Here is a 14,015-nt window from a genome sequence, read left to right as displayed (position 1 = left end):
GATAGCCCCACGTTCTAAAAGGGCCAACACGTTGTTACAGTAAGGAAAAGTTCTACACTTGAATGTTGCTGTGAGCTAAAGGAGTCCAGGCCAGTTTGTGTGTCTTGGTCTCCTGGAAAAAATTGTCCACGCTAACTGACTTCAAGGAAACAGTGCCCTGGATCTCTCTCCAGGGAGTTATGTCACCCAAGGGCCCAGAGAACCTCAGTGATGCGAGACCCGAAGTCTGCCATGTCCTGTGCGTGCCCTCACGTGTGCCCCTCTGGGCCGGGGTCATCCTTGTCTGCAGTGTAAGCTCCTGGGCAGAGAGCAGCTCCACCCCAATGACTGCAAAGCAGGCCCGTCAATGTCAAGATGAGTCTCCCTGTAAAAACTTGGAAATGACTTAACTGTTAATTACTTTAGAATGACACAAGGAAAGATGTGGTCCCAGTGAAAGCTAGTAATTGGCTCCTTGAATCCATCTGGAGGGAGACGACCATGGGTGCATAGAGTGCCCCCCATCTGTGCTGTAGGAGTCGGACATCACCCTTTTGTCATGCACATGTGGGCACGGGGTGGGGGTGGTGGTGAGCCCAGGTTGTGTCCATGTGAACTGTCAGGTTGAAAGCATCCTTCATCGTGCTCTGAAGGGACCCTTGTGTGGTGGTTCCTTGAATTGGAAATAAGTTGTCTTGCTTGGAGTCAGGAGTGAGCTTTAGGCTAAAGGGAAAGGTGTCATGTTACCTGAGAGCAGGGTCCATCCCAAGTGCAATTGCTGGGCTTTCCCATCACCTGAGGACCAAGATGGGAAGAACAAGGATAAACGGTGGTGGCCCCTGTCCTCAGGACTGTGCATGTGGACTGAAGGGTTAGGACACACCCAGGAGACAGAAAGCAAGGCAGGGGAGCAAGTGTAATTGGGACAGCAGATGCGTTTCATTGGGTTCGGACTGCCTGGAGACTTGTGTTGAGAAGGATTCCGAGGCCGGATTTGAGCTCAGCAGGGAAGACCTGATGTCTCTTTCCATGAGGAGGTGGCAGGGGTGTCCCAGAGATAAAGGCCTCTACGGAGACACAAACTGGGGGTCCAAAAGACCCTTTGCAGAGGGGAGGAGGGAGACCGTGAAGCACAGGTACGAGTTCTTTATTTTCATTCAGTTTTATGGTAAGAAATATGAATGTAAAATATTTATAGTGTAGAAAACCAGAAAATCATCAGGAACTCTGCTCTCTAGAACAGTCATTGCTGTTTTCTGTGGCTGCTTTTCCTACTTGTTGTCTAGATCCTGGCATGTTTTTTCCAAATACCTAAAATCTTATGTCCTCTTTCCTCTACTCACAGCTATTGCTACTTATTCATTTTTCAATGCCTTACGGCAAGATTTTGAAAAATGTAAGCCCACGGGTACAGCGTGGTGTCTTTCTCACCAGTCATTAACTCAGGGGCATTGTCCATCGACCTTCAGGAGTAGAATAGTCAGTTACAGTCCTTTTTTTTTTTCTTTGTCAGTGGCGGTAAAATACATAGAACACAGAATCTACCATCTTAACCATTTTTAAGTGCCTGGTTCAGTCGTGTTAAGCATTCAGACTGTAGCGTGACTGATCTCTAACCTCATGTGGCAGGTTGGTCTTGAGTGAAGTTGGGAACCACCCCCCGCCCCGATAGGCACCTAGTTCCTGACCTTTAGATGAGGTGGGTAGAAGTTAGGGCGGGCAGCGAAGGGGGAGAGACAGCACGAGCAGAGACACCTTGGCAGTAGGCTCATTTCCTCCCCGGCACCTCCCATTTTACAGATGATGACGCTGAGGTACAGACTGTCCTTGCTTTTGGTGGGGGGTGGGGGAGGTAAATGTTCCTGAAACATAAATCTGGAAAGGTGTGCAGTGACTTACATGAACAAGCAGCTTGCCAGAGACCTCGGGGCCAGTTGAGGGCAGACCCGGGAGGCAGACTTGGGTCAGCCCCATCTGCTGCACTGCCCTGCCGTTCATGCGGTCTGGGGGGATCCCGGGAATACACTTGGACAGAAGTGGCCAGATCAGGGGTTTCTTGAATGTTCAGCAGAGGAATTAGACACAGGAGTCCAGGAGCCGCTTGTGTTGAGCAGCGAAGGGACAGCGAGACTCCTGTGCCGTGAGAGATGCCAGTGGCAAAGGCCAGCCGAAGGAGCGACTGAGGAGTGTCTGAGGGAGAAGCAAAACACGGGGTGCAGGGTCTCGGGCAAGCGGGGTATAGGCTGAATGTGGTAGTCGGGGAGCCGGGGAGGGGAGAGGCCAGTGTTCGGGACACAGCAGTCCTGTAACAACTGACATTTGCCTGGGCTGGCCCCATCCCGGCATCTTACTGTGCCCCTGCCACAAGCCTGTGGGGAGGTGGTGCCGTAGGACCCGGTTTCAGCTGGGAGCCCCCGGGGGAGATGCCTGCCCCAGACAAGGTATCCTGTGAGGAGAGTTGGGACTGGGACGATGTTGTTATCGGAACGTCACCCACAGTCACCACACCCCGGCCTGTCCACAGACGCTCGGAAAGCAAGGATGCCCAGGAAAGAGGGAGCCAGCAGCGGGGTCTCCCACTTACAGGAGGAAGATTCCATATCCGACGACAAGGGCTTTGCTGGAACGCTGGGAACACGGTCAACACCCGTCCGCTCACCATGAGCGAGTGCGCTGGTGATTAGCTGGACGGCGTCTTCTCAGTGGCTCTCCTTGGAGCTGGCTCGGAGCTCCAATCTTACTTCATCCGCGGAGTAAGTTGATATCTGCAATTTAAGAAGAGCCTGGTTTTGGTAGGAAGTTGATTCAATTACTGTTGTGTAAGATTTTCTTGGCCTGGTCTTGATCCTGTGGATTTCTCTTGGCTTCACTAGTTTCTGGGTGGTGACCTGTCCCCCGCCATTGAAGCCAAGTCACACTGACATTCAGAGCACCCAGAAGAAGGTGTTGGAGTAGCTCGTTCCAAGACGGGAAAGAGAGTCAAGGTGGAAGTAGCACATCGACAACCTTTAGGACCTCGGGCAGCGATAGGATTATGTGATTTACTGTTACTATTTTTTTTTTTTTTGCCCCAGGCAAGTTGTCTCCTTGTAAGATCATTCATGTCATCCATGTCCAGTGGAAACTGGATTCATTCTGAATTAAAATAAAAGTACTGGTGTTCATCCGTTTTGGGAAACGGCATCTGTTACAGCTGATACGATCAGTGTGTTTACAAGTTCACCGTGGGTCAGAACAACAGCATTTATAGCCACGCACCCAGGACACTCAACTAGATAATGCAGAGGAAAGAGCCCACGCCGACGGGGCCTGAGTGTGGGGATTCTGCAGCCACTGGCCTGCCTGCCAGGCCGGGAGACCCCTTTGTGACGCAGGGTCTTACAGCAAAGCAGGCGGGTGTAGCCGCCTGGGAGAAAGGAGCGCTGGCAGCAGGGATTTTCCTAGCAGGCGTCTTGGTGGCACAGAAAAACAGCTTGGGAATGTTTCCATGAGCCCAGCAGTCCGAGGGCTGGTGTGGCGTGTTGAAAGGGCTCTCCCTGGGGCACCCTTGGGGGTTGATAGTGATGGGCAGGGTCAGCTGCCAAGCATCTGGCTACCCCAGGGGCCTGACTCAGATGTTTGCGGGGCCCACGGGGAGGGAGGAAAATGAAGGTCCCTTTGGAAGCACAGGCTGCAAAATCCACGCTTTCAAGTGCAGAGGAACGGCACGTGTACGTGAACTCGCTCTTCCGCCTTCGAGTCCTGTCTGGGCTCCTTCCTGTTGCCTTTAGAAAACATTTGGATTCTCCACCTGGGCTTTGGGGCTGGGTGTGATTCTGTCTGGACCTGCATCTCCCATCTGCCCTGGCTCCATGGGTTTCCTGACCCCGCGGTGGCCCCGGGGTCCATCTCCTCTGAGTGCTCGCTGTCCAGTCTCCCCTGCCACCTCCGCTTTCGCCCTCCCGAGCCACCTCTGTCCTCAGCCTCTGGGCCACTGCCATGGGGGGGATTCATCACCATGGGAGACGTTTTATGGCCCTCTCTGACCTCCCGAACCTGGGAGAGGACAGGTTATTGATCTCTTTATGGGCTTTATCAGCACGAGCACAATTCACATGAAAGTGACTCATCAGCCTGTGGTTTTGTGTCCCTCTCTGCCACATTCACAGCTCGGTCCCCGGCTCCACACGCCAGGCCAAGTGTACACCAGAATCCACCCTGCGGGGTCTCCTGGGGAGTGAAGGACGCAACAGACATTTGCAGTGAACGGGGAATCATCAGTAGTAGTCGTCTAGCTGCAGGATAATCTCGCTACCTGGGAAGCTCCCCCCCCACTCCCCACCCCGCCCCTAGGGCTACTTCAGGGTGAATTTGTGAGACACAGCTTATCTGGTCAAATGGAGAAACAAATCAAGGGCCAAGCGTGGTCAGTTGCCGCGGCAGCGGCAGCGTAGCACGTACAGTGACCCAGCGTCTGGTCAGAGCGCGCTGGCTGGATGAATCCACCAACTGTTTCTGGTCCTGCCCATTGAAGATCTCCAGCCCACGAAGGCTGTGGCCACGCCATTCTCCGCTCAGCCCAGCTCAGAGGCAGACAGCCGTTCCTTTGAAGCCCGTAAAACATTTCTTATTTCGCGTGTTATTTTGATTTCTTTTTTTAAGCTGCATACTTATCAGGCTCTGGGCTTGTTTGTTTCATGCGCTGAAGTCTGCTGGTAAATCTTATTGAGGAAAAAGATAAAGCTCAGTTATCTACTTAGTATTATATTCTTCTCGTGAAAAAGGATGCCTTACAGAAAAACAGCACGTTCCCTTCCCTCCACTAGCAGCCCCGTTCCTAGCAGCCCCCATACATTTCTGTACATTCCGCTCAAGCGGATCATTTTATAGAAAGTGTGGAGTATAATTTTATGCAAGGGTTAATCAAAATGTCAGAGGGAGCCTCTTGTAGGTATCACCCTGCGGTATGCCTTGTCACTTCATAAGACTTTGTGGAGAGGTAGAACCCTGCGACCCGCGCTAGGTGGACTGACTCCTGTCCTCCGGTAACAGGCAGGAGACCGAGCAGGAGGGCTGGGGTCACCGGCCGCCTGCCATCCCCACCCTGGGTGCAGCGCGGGCTGGGGTGTGTGCTGGGGCTCGGGCTGGGGCACTGGCTGGGCGGGCACTCTTCTTCCGGCCACTTGTGTTGTGTGTTACCAAGGGCCCGTTGTGTTTGTTTCCAGACCTGATCACACTGGCTGTAGGTGTTACCATAATTGCACGATTTCCTTGAAGATGATACAAGCCTGTGCTATACGAGTGTGAAGAGAGAGTGATCGTTCTTCATGGAAGCCAAATGGAATGCTTAAGACAGTCTCAGGAAGCTTTGCTGGAAACCAGGAGCTGGGGGGCACCTGGGTGGCTCCGTGGGTTAAAGCCTCTGCCTTCAGCTCAGGTCATGATCCTGGGGTCCTGGGATCGAGCCCAGCTCTCTGCTCAGCGGGGAGCCTGCTTCCTCCTCTCTCTCTCTGCCTGCCTCTCTGCCTACTTGTGATCTCTGTCGTCAAAAGAATAAGTAAAATCTTTAAAAAAAGAAAAAAAAAAAGACAGACACCAGGAGCTGCTGCGGGTGGAGAGGTGGGGAGGCCCTACTCCGACGGCCCCAGAGGTGTCTTTGGGACAGGAATTGCCCAGTGCCAGTGTTAGATGGTGTGGGGTCTGTGTGAGACAGACGGTGGCGACGACAGAGGTGGGGCCGTCTCCAAGAAGACGCGCTGAGTCCTGACCATGAACGAGGGAAAGCACATGCATGTCGCATGTTCCAGGAAAGATAACATAATCTGTTTCATTTTGTAATAACGAGTGACCTCTGGGTTCATCCCCCAGTCGCTGGTCCTGATATCTCGAGACCCACCTTCTTCTGTTCACTTGCTCCCCCGAATTCCATAGAATGGTCATCTCTCCACTTCCACCGCCGACCGCGGGTGCCACAGTCACTTCTCACCTTTCGCTCTTAGACCCGGTGCAGGACTGAACAGCTCTTCTGAGATTCTGGGCACCAGTCGGCTGTGGCTGATGCAGAGATGCCGGATTGCTGGGCGTGGGCTCGCCCTGTGTGGAGGGGGGCTGGCTGTGCGTGAGGCCGAAGCTGAAGCCACGAGGCTGCTCGCTCTGTGGAGGCCGCAGCAGGTTTTTACCTGGGAAGCAGGGCTGCGCAGGGGCCGCTCGGAAACACGCAGGTATCCAGCCGGTGTTTGGCTCTGTGTGTTCAGCAAGCGTTTCTAGAGCCTCGCTGGCGTGCCACGAGCTGTGGGAGGCAGGGGCATGGCTTGCCTGGTCTTGGGAAGCCGGTGAGACTGTTCTGTATGTGGGAGAACGGAGTGCATGGGTGTGGTGCTCTGGCCCTTAGCCTAGGGGGATGCTGTCCGCCTGTCTTGCTGTGTACTTGGGCCCCGTCACAAGACACCACAGAGTGGGGGCTTGAACATTGTTTCTCCCAGTGCTGGGGTTGGAAGCCCGAGACCAGGGTGTCAGCCTGGTCGGCTCCTGGTGAGAGCCGTCTTCCCGGCTGGCACACGGCCACCTTCCCCCGTGTCCTCCCGTGGCTGAGAGTGAGCTTGGGGCTCCCTCTTCGGTCCCATCCCGAGGGTCCCGCCCTTCTGTCCTCATCTAACCTGAGTTATTCCCGAAGTCCCACTTCCCAGTCTCCTCTCACTGGGGGTTAGGACTTGAGCATGTGAATTTGGGGGGGTGTATTGCAAATACAGACATTCAGTCCATAACGCCATTCCCAGCGTAGAAGAGCCGAGCGGAGGAACCGTCTACAACGGGGCAAAATGTATAAAGTTGTCCTGTAGCTTTGCTCTGAAGGAGGTTGTAAATTTCCTGTTCTAGGCTTGGTGAAGGGCGACTCCATTCCAAAGAGCGTCCATCTGCCCCTGCGGACCTGGCGTCTGTGAGGTGTGGAGGGCGAAGGTCTGGCCTCCAGGGGCCCTCGTGTCCCTCTTGCTTCTGCCTATTGCTTGCTCTGTGACCTTAGAGGAACTGTTCCTCTCTCTGGGCCCCAGTGTTCCTATGTCATAGGTGCGCCAGGCCAGGCTTGGGAGTCTGAAGACAGAATGGTCCTGAGATGGCACAGAGTGTGGCCTGATGGTCAAGCGTTGTGGCCGTCTTTGCCTTGAGCAGACTAATGCCCTCCCCTCGCCTTCCCAATCACAGCCAAAAGCCTTCTTCATTGGCACCGTGAGAACACTTAGAAGCAACCTCATTCACCCCCATCAGGTGCTGCTTACTGCTAGGATGGCATCGGGCAAGCTACCCCATATTCAAGTTCAGGGCTGCTCAGACTGTGCCGCCCTTCACCTGGGTCCTGTTGCTGCCCCCTGGGCCCTGTTGTGTCTGTGTATGGTCTGCCTCATCCCAGTAGAGCCGTAGGTCTGCACATGCTGAGAAGGAGGTCCATCATGAGCTAAGAGTCTGAGCCTTGGAGGCAGAGGGCCCAGGCTCAATTTGGGCTTTTGCTCTATGATTTCCAGCGTGTTACTTTCTCCCCTCTGTGCCTCAGTTTCCCAACGCGGATGAAACAGGATGTAACCGACTCCGGGCTTAGGACAGTCCCTGACTTCTCTGTCACGTTTCACAAAGATGGAGTTTTATTCTGTGGGACAAAGAGAAATCCTTATTTGGCTCAGGCAGTCTCTGCTTCCAAGGAAGGAACTAAGTTTGAGTTCAGTGTTTAAAATCCAGCTGTGCCCCCCGACGTCCCTTCTGTTTCAAAAACTTCCCCTTTCTCTCTACAGAAGAGGGTTTGCCAAGCTGATGGCTGGTATGAGCCGTGTCGCAGGGCAGGAGGTTTCTCCTGCTGAGGAGAAGGCAACTGTTTTAAGGAACCTCAGCACGTTTTTCTTTGCGTCCACCTGCTGCAGGAAATCTCCGTGGTGAATGAGCCTCCTTGGGGTAACCGTTCTCCTTAGAAATCAGACCGTCGGCGCCGGAGAGGGGGGGCGGGGAGAGGCCGGGGCCGGCCCCACAGAAACACGGTCGGCCCGCATCATTGCACCCTTCAGGCTTCCCCTGATCACTTCCTGCTCCCGCACCAGGCTCCGGCTTTGTCCAGACAGACCCACTCTTCCCTTTTAAATGGGGGAGGAAGTTTCCTTTTAAAACCCGGCCCAAGTGGATGGTGGCGCAGGTCCGAGAGCAGCTTGCGGTCGCTCTGCTGCTGCGTGTGCTTGCTCCAGCCTGCCAAGGCATTCTTGGAAGAACTACCCGTTGAGTGTGCGTCTGTGTGCACATGTGTGTGTGTGCACGCAGGTGTGCAGGAAACCTTTCGTTTATAAACATTTCCTCCCCCACGCGGCCTGATACTGGCTCTCAGGCCTCCGTGTGGCGTTCAGAACACGCCTTCTTCGCTCTGTCGTGGAGTCTGGAGGCTCCCGTTTCTGCTCCGGGCCCAGGGCAGGGAGCCCGTGATGTGTGTGCGGGCGTGCGTGCTCTTATCTGGGTGTGGAGTGCTGTGTATTTGCGCACATGTGCACAGTTGTGTGTGTGTTCTGTGTCTTGTGTGTATAGGTGTGTGTGTGTGTGTGTGCATGTGTGTGGAGTGTTGTGTGTCTACTACATGAGTGTGTGTGGAGGCGGGTTCCCCAACTTCAGAGCAGAGTAACTTCAGGAGTGGCACTTAGAAGTCCCTGTCGTACATGGGACAAAGTTCATCTCCTTATTTTCCTGGCAGAGAAGGCCGAATTTGGCCCAAACTCAGGCTTTTCCTTTTCATCCCCTGCCAGTTCCTTACCCGGCACCTTGTGCCCCGGGCACAGACGACCTTTTTCTACTGCCCAAAGGGCCCAGGATCTTGAGGCCTTCTAGGCCTTTGAGGACACCGGGGATTCCCATTCTGTCCTCCTAACTGGCCCCGCTCACGCGGTCCTGCCAGGCCGAGCCCTCCCTCCTCCGGGCTCTCGCCTCCCGCGTGCTCACAAGACCTGCTCGCCACACGCACCACTGGGTTTATCGGACGTGTCCACTGTTCCGGCAAATGGCTGCTACCTGAGAGCAGGGGGAGCAGACCTGTCACCGCGCCTGGCCCAGAGCCTGGCCGAGCGCCCGTGCTCATTGCTGGTCAGAGGGAAGGAACGGTTGTCCGTGTTGTGCAGCTAGGAGGGATGCTCGCAGACAACAATAGCATCAGCGACATCCATGTTTATTGAGTGTTTCTTTGGTGCTGAGCCCCGTGCTCAGCACTGTATCTCTACAAATGCATTTAATTCATACCGTCCTGTGAGGCAGGTGCCGGCCTCATCCCCCCTTGTCAGGTGGAAGCAGGAGGCTCGGGAAGGCGGAGCGCCCGGCTGCAGGTTGCAGAGTTGGACCCAGCGGGTCCGGGATACTCACCAGAAAGTAGGGCGAGTTACCGTGCAGCAGATCTGCTTCTGTCCTGGGAACCAGCCTCTCCGTGGCTTTGCTTCCACGTGACCCTGGCTTTCCAGCTCCAGGTGCCCAGCTTTCTTGGGCACAGGAACCACCCTGCCCGCCCGCCATCCCTCTCACATGCCCTCGGATCCTTGCACAGGATTCCCACGTGCACCTGCCAGTCTGGGGCTCCGCTGAATGAGAGCGCCCGGGGCCCTGCGTGCCCGTGAGAGGATTGCTAAATTTGCCTCTAGTGGCGCCCGGGGCCCTGCGTGCCCGTGAGAGGATTGCTAAATTTGCCTCTAGTGGCGCCACCCCCCTCACCGGAGGCACACCTAGTGATTGCAGGGAGAATCCGCCCGTGACCTACATCGGAAGGAAGTGGGCCAGGCAGTGGGGGGGAGAGGCACAGGGCTGCCGAGCATCACCGTCACCCGTCGGGGATGAAAGGCGGTGATTGATGATGGAATTGCACATTCATCCTCCTTCCTGCGAGCTCTCCTCTTTCTGGAACCTCCTGAGGGGGCCCTGCCGCCCAAGCGGGGAGGCAGGGAAGAGCAGCCCCAGGGGAATGAGTCGAGAGTAAGCCGACTTGCCCTGCTTCTTCCCAGGCATCGGTGGTGGGGTGGGGTGGGGTGGCGGAAGGACCCTGGAGAAGGGAGGAGCCTCCTGTTGATCCCAGCTGTGACAGAGCCTGGGATGCAGGGGGCAGATGGTCACCTGAGAGAAGGGGGACCTGGGCCGGGAATCCAGTCCCAAGCCAGCCCGCTGGACCGTGTTCCTTCATCAACCCCGGAAGCCAGGTGGCAAAGGGTGAGGGGCTCTGAGGTGCAGGCCCTCCACTCCCCTGGGCATTCATTTATTTAATTAATGTTTACTGAGGGTCTGTGCCCCACTTGGGGGATGGAGTAGTGAGCCAAGTCCCACCATCTCCTGCCCTCACGCAGCCCTCAGCCTGCTGGGGAAGGTTGATGTCAGATGACTCAATGTGGAGTCAGACCGCGGGGTAATGAGCATCATTCATTCATTCATTCATTCGCCAGGGCTGTGGGGCCCCTTCTCTGCCCGGGCCGTGTTCTCAACCAGTGCTGCCCTTGGTGATCAGTGGTGCACAGGACAAGGCTGTTCAGATTTAATTAACATCAAACGAAATTGGAACTTCAGTTCTTTAAACTTCAAATGGTGCAAGGCCAGCTGTGGCTAGCGGCTGTCATGCCAGCCAGCGTGGACACCGGCCGTTTCCAGCGTCACAGAGAGTTGTACTGCATGGCGCGGCTGCAGACTCTGGGCTGTGAAGGGGGGGCACCCCGAAGGGCCCTGTGTCCTCAGGGTCGCAGGTCTAGTGACCTTGCCTCCAGAACGGCTTGTCTGTGTTGCATTACCGGACAGGGTGATGGGCACGGAGATGCAGATGCACAGACACTGGGCGTCTGAGCCGAGCCTGCCCTGGTGGGAGGGATGTTTCAGTGAAGTCTAAGACACGTGAGGAGGGTGTGGGGCAGCAGGGGAGGGCCAGGGTGTCCCAGGGAGGGAGGAGCGCAAGTCAAGGCCCGGCCACCAGAAGAAGGATCTCACGTAGCTGGTGTGTGCAGTGAGGGAGCAGCTACAGGCATTAGAGACCAGGCCACACGGGCTCTCCTGGGACTTTTTGCCCCCTCTGGAGACTGACCCCTCCATGGGCATGCGGCCAGAGGGTCCCACACCCAGGTCAGCCAGACCCTCAGAGGAGGGTCTGGTTCCCCGGGCCAGGGCTGAACATCGTGCATGGAGGGGCATGCTGGGCACACAGACTGCCCTGTCGGGCAGAAGCTGAGGGGGGCAGGCGGGGGGCAGGGAGAGGGAGGAGGAAGGGGAAGGAAGTGTCTGTTTAGAGCTGTCTGCAGGGTCCAGACACGGGGGTGTCTGTTCTCTTGGTGCCCAAGAAAACAACATCGAAAGTGGCCCTTCCCCTATGGTGGGAGCGCAGAAGGCAGGCAGAGGCTGTGACTCCAGGGCAATGTGGTGGGGAGGCTGGCCCCCAGGCCCGAGGGAGCGCAGGTGCAGTCTGGAGGCCCCGTGAGCTCTGCTCTCTCCTGTCACCAGGGCAAGTCACAGCTGCTGGTCCAGTAGCCTTCTCTGAAGTCTAGTGACAAGAATGTCATGCTCTCAGGCCGCTGGGACAATTTCAAGGTTCTGATAGCCACTGGCGTTTATGGAGGGCGAACCTTGAGCTGGGATCTCTCACCAGAGGTCCTACTGACACGGAAGTGGGTTGTCCTCTCTCGGGGTCCTGTTGGTGGTAGCAGCACCACTGGCCTCCTCCCCCTGCCCCAGATGCTAGCGACACCTGCTCCCCGTGTGACGCCTGGCTATGTCTCTGGACAAGCACCCATGGCTGAGAACCCGTTTGTCCTATGTTGCCTCCTTCCCACAACAACCTATCTGCTCTGTAGACAGAGCGCACTGCTGTCCGGGCTGAACTGTGCGCACTGGGACCCGAGCCCAGGGCTGGTTGCTTAGGCTTGAGCACTCAGCCTTTACCGTTGGTCTGCGTGGAGGGAGCACAGCCCACGGTCGGGCGCACAGTAGGTGGTCGGTGGAGGGGACTCTTCTGATGATCTCGAGCACTGGCTCATTCCGTCAATCAACCAGACCCCTCTGGGCTAGCAACACGGGGTGGTGGGCAGGGTCTGACTCCCCAGCTGGTCCCTGACTTGCTTGACCTGCAGTAGCCCCAGGGGACCAGCCAGCTTGAGGGGTCGAGGGAATCATTTGTACTTCATGGGCAATGATTAACCCGGCCAGGCTGGGAAATCATTCAAGGGCCAGAACTTTACCCTAGAAAATGCCAGCCTTTCCGACGCGGGGCTGTTGGTTTCCTGTCTGCTTTTCTCCCCCCGCGATGTGCGCTGCGGGCGAGCTGAGGAGTGCGTAGGGGCTGCTGCGAGATGCTGAGCAGATCCCCCTTCTTCTCCCGGCCAGGGCTGGGCTTTGTGTGATGTATGCCTGTGCCTGTGCGGTGGGCGTGGCGGGGAAGCAGCTCTGAGAGGCCGGCCAGAGGCCTCCTTGTTTGTTTACTGTCTTTGGAAACCTCCATCGGTGATGAAATCATCTCCGAAGGGCAGAGGTGGCAAGGACTGGCCTTTGCTAACCCTGGCAGTCTGGGCCAAGCCTGGAGCAGCGCCTGTGCCCCAGTGGGGTGGACGGTGCTGACTCGTTCCCTCACAGGTCACTGCGTGCCCTTTTCCCTCCGCGCTGAAAAACCGTGCATGTACACACACATGTGTGCGCACACTTGGCTCTAACACGTGCCCATGTGAGCTCATGTGCCGGTGTGTGTACTTACGTGTGTGTGTGTATGTGTTGCATGTGGGCGATATGACCCACCCCAGGCTGTGGTTGCGGGGCTGGGGGAGCGAGCGCCACCCCCCCACTGTCTCGCACGGTGGGTACACAGCGGGGTTGGACGCACAGCTCTGGTCACGTCTCTGTGTTGCGTGACCCGCAGCTAGTGATGCACACTCTCTGAGTCCCAGTGTTCTCGCCTGGGAAATGGGAGAGTAAAAGCGACTGCGGGAAGGTGTCGTGAGGATCGCAGGTGACACGTGTGCTCGCGGCTGGGGGCCCAGCTGGGAGAGGACAGTCAGTAGGTGGCGTGCCCCCCCGCCTGGGAAGGCATGGCCTTGTCTGTTGGGGGCTCAGGAGAACAGCCCCAGGATTTTGGGTATCTCCTGCTTTCAGCCCCGAAACCTTGGCAGCACTGGGCAGGACTGCATAGACAGGGGTCATCCCACCGTCTGCACTCTGGGGTGGCCTGGTTGTGTGGCCTCTGGTCCCAGGGGAGGCCTGAACTCAGTGGGGATGTTGGTGCTTCCATAGCTTGCCTGGTCAGAGGTAGACGTGACTAGAAGGCTGAGGTCAGGGGCTTCCGAGACCCTGCCCTGGCCCCCTGGTCAGCACTGCACGGTCAATCTTACGTGAGGCTGCTGCTCTTTTCCCCGGCGACAGCCCCCAACATTGTCCGTATCCGCCCGGAGAGGACAAGGAGACCCCACCCCCCATTTTGTACACACTGCCTGCCCCGCCCCTGCCCCGCTCCGGCACATACATCAGAGGGTTCTCAGTAACCATGGACAACCGAAAGCGAAGAAAATTGGAGTATTTTCTCTGCCTTGCCACTGCTTTCTGATTAGTCACTCCTAACTAATTAGCAAGTGACAAATGGGACAATAAAGCTCTGAAAATATCCATTGACATCCTGGAATCCCAGCCACAGACATGGCAGAAGGGCCTGGCAAAGAAGCAGAACAATGAGAAGGCGTTTGTGGGTCCCGTGGAAGGAAGCGTGGCGGACCGAGTCACACTGGGCGTGTTGGAAGGCGGCTGCGGGAGGCCTCAGGGACACACTCGGGACGAGTGTAGGAGACGTGGGAGGCTGCTCCCCTTTCCCCGTCCCCCCACGCTGTCTGGAAGAAGCGATTTCATGTCCCGGTCACCCGGGGACTAAGGTGGAACCCCCCACCCCCGTCCAAGATACTAGTTGTCAAGGAGACCCTGGGTACAGTTTAGGGGTCTCTGGCTGACATGCCAGCCACTGCTTCTAGGGGCAGCTGAGACCCCTCACGTGGATGGTTCCACCACATGTGTGTGGGTGGCAGCTGCTGCCTCCGGAGACCGTCCCCACA

General features: G+C 56.6%; 1 protein-coding gene and 1 long non-coding RNA gene across 3 annotated transcripts in view; one reads left to right on the top strand and one right to left on the bottom strand.

The window, feature by feature from the left end:
• CMIP (c-Maf inducing protein) overlaps positions 1–14,015 on the top strand; it is a 224,224-nt gene that overhangs the window by 74,878 nt on the left and 135,331 nt on the right. The window lies entirely within an intron of this gene.
• LOC309853447 lies at positions 474–7,628 on the bottom strand. 2 transcript variants are annotated; one of them, XR_014305689.1, is made up of 4 exons: positions 4,420–7,628; positions 2,564–2,744; positions 1,879–2,169; positions 474–774 (listed from the first exon to the last, which is right to left on the bottom strand). It is a non-coding gene; the product is annotated as an uncharacterized lncRNA (long non-coding RNA). The 2 variants fall into 2 exon arrangements; XR_014305688.1 differs by having other exon boundaries at positions 474–2,169.

Source organism: Mustela nivalis (genome assembly GCF_964662115.1).
Source record: "Mustela nivalis genome assembly, chromosome: 18".
NCBI classification, from domain to species: domain Eukaryota; kingdom Metazoa; phylum Chordata; class Mammalia; order Carnivora; family Mustelidae; genus Mustela; species Mustela nivalis.
Note: the sequence above shows the minus strand (reverse complement) of the source record. Positions and strands in the feature narration are given on the sequence as shown.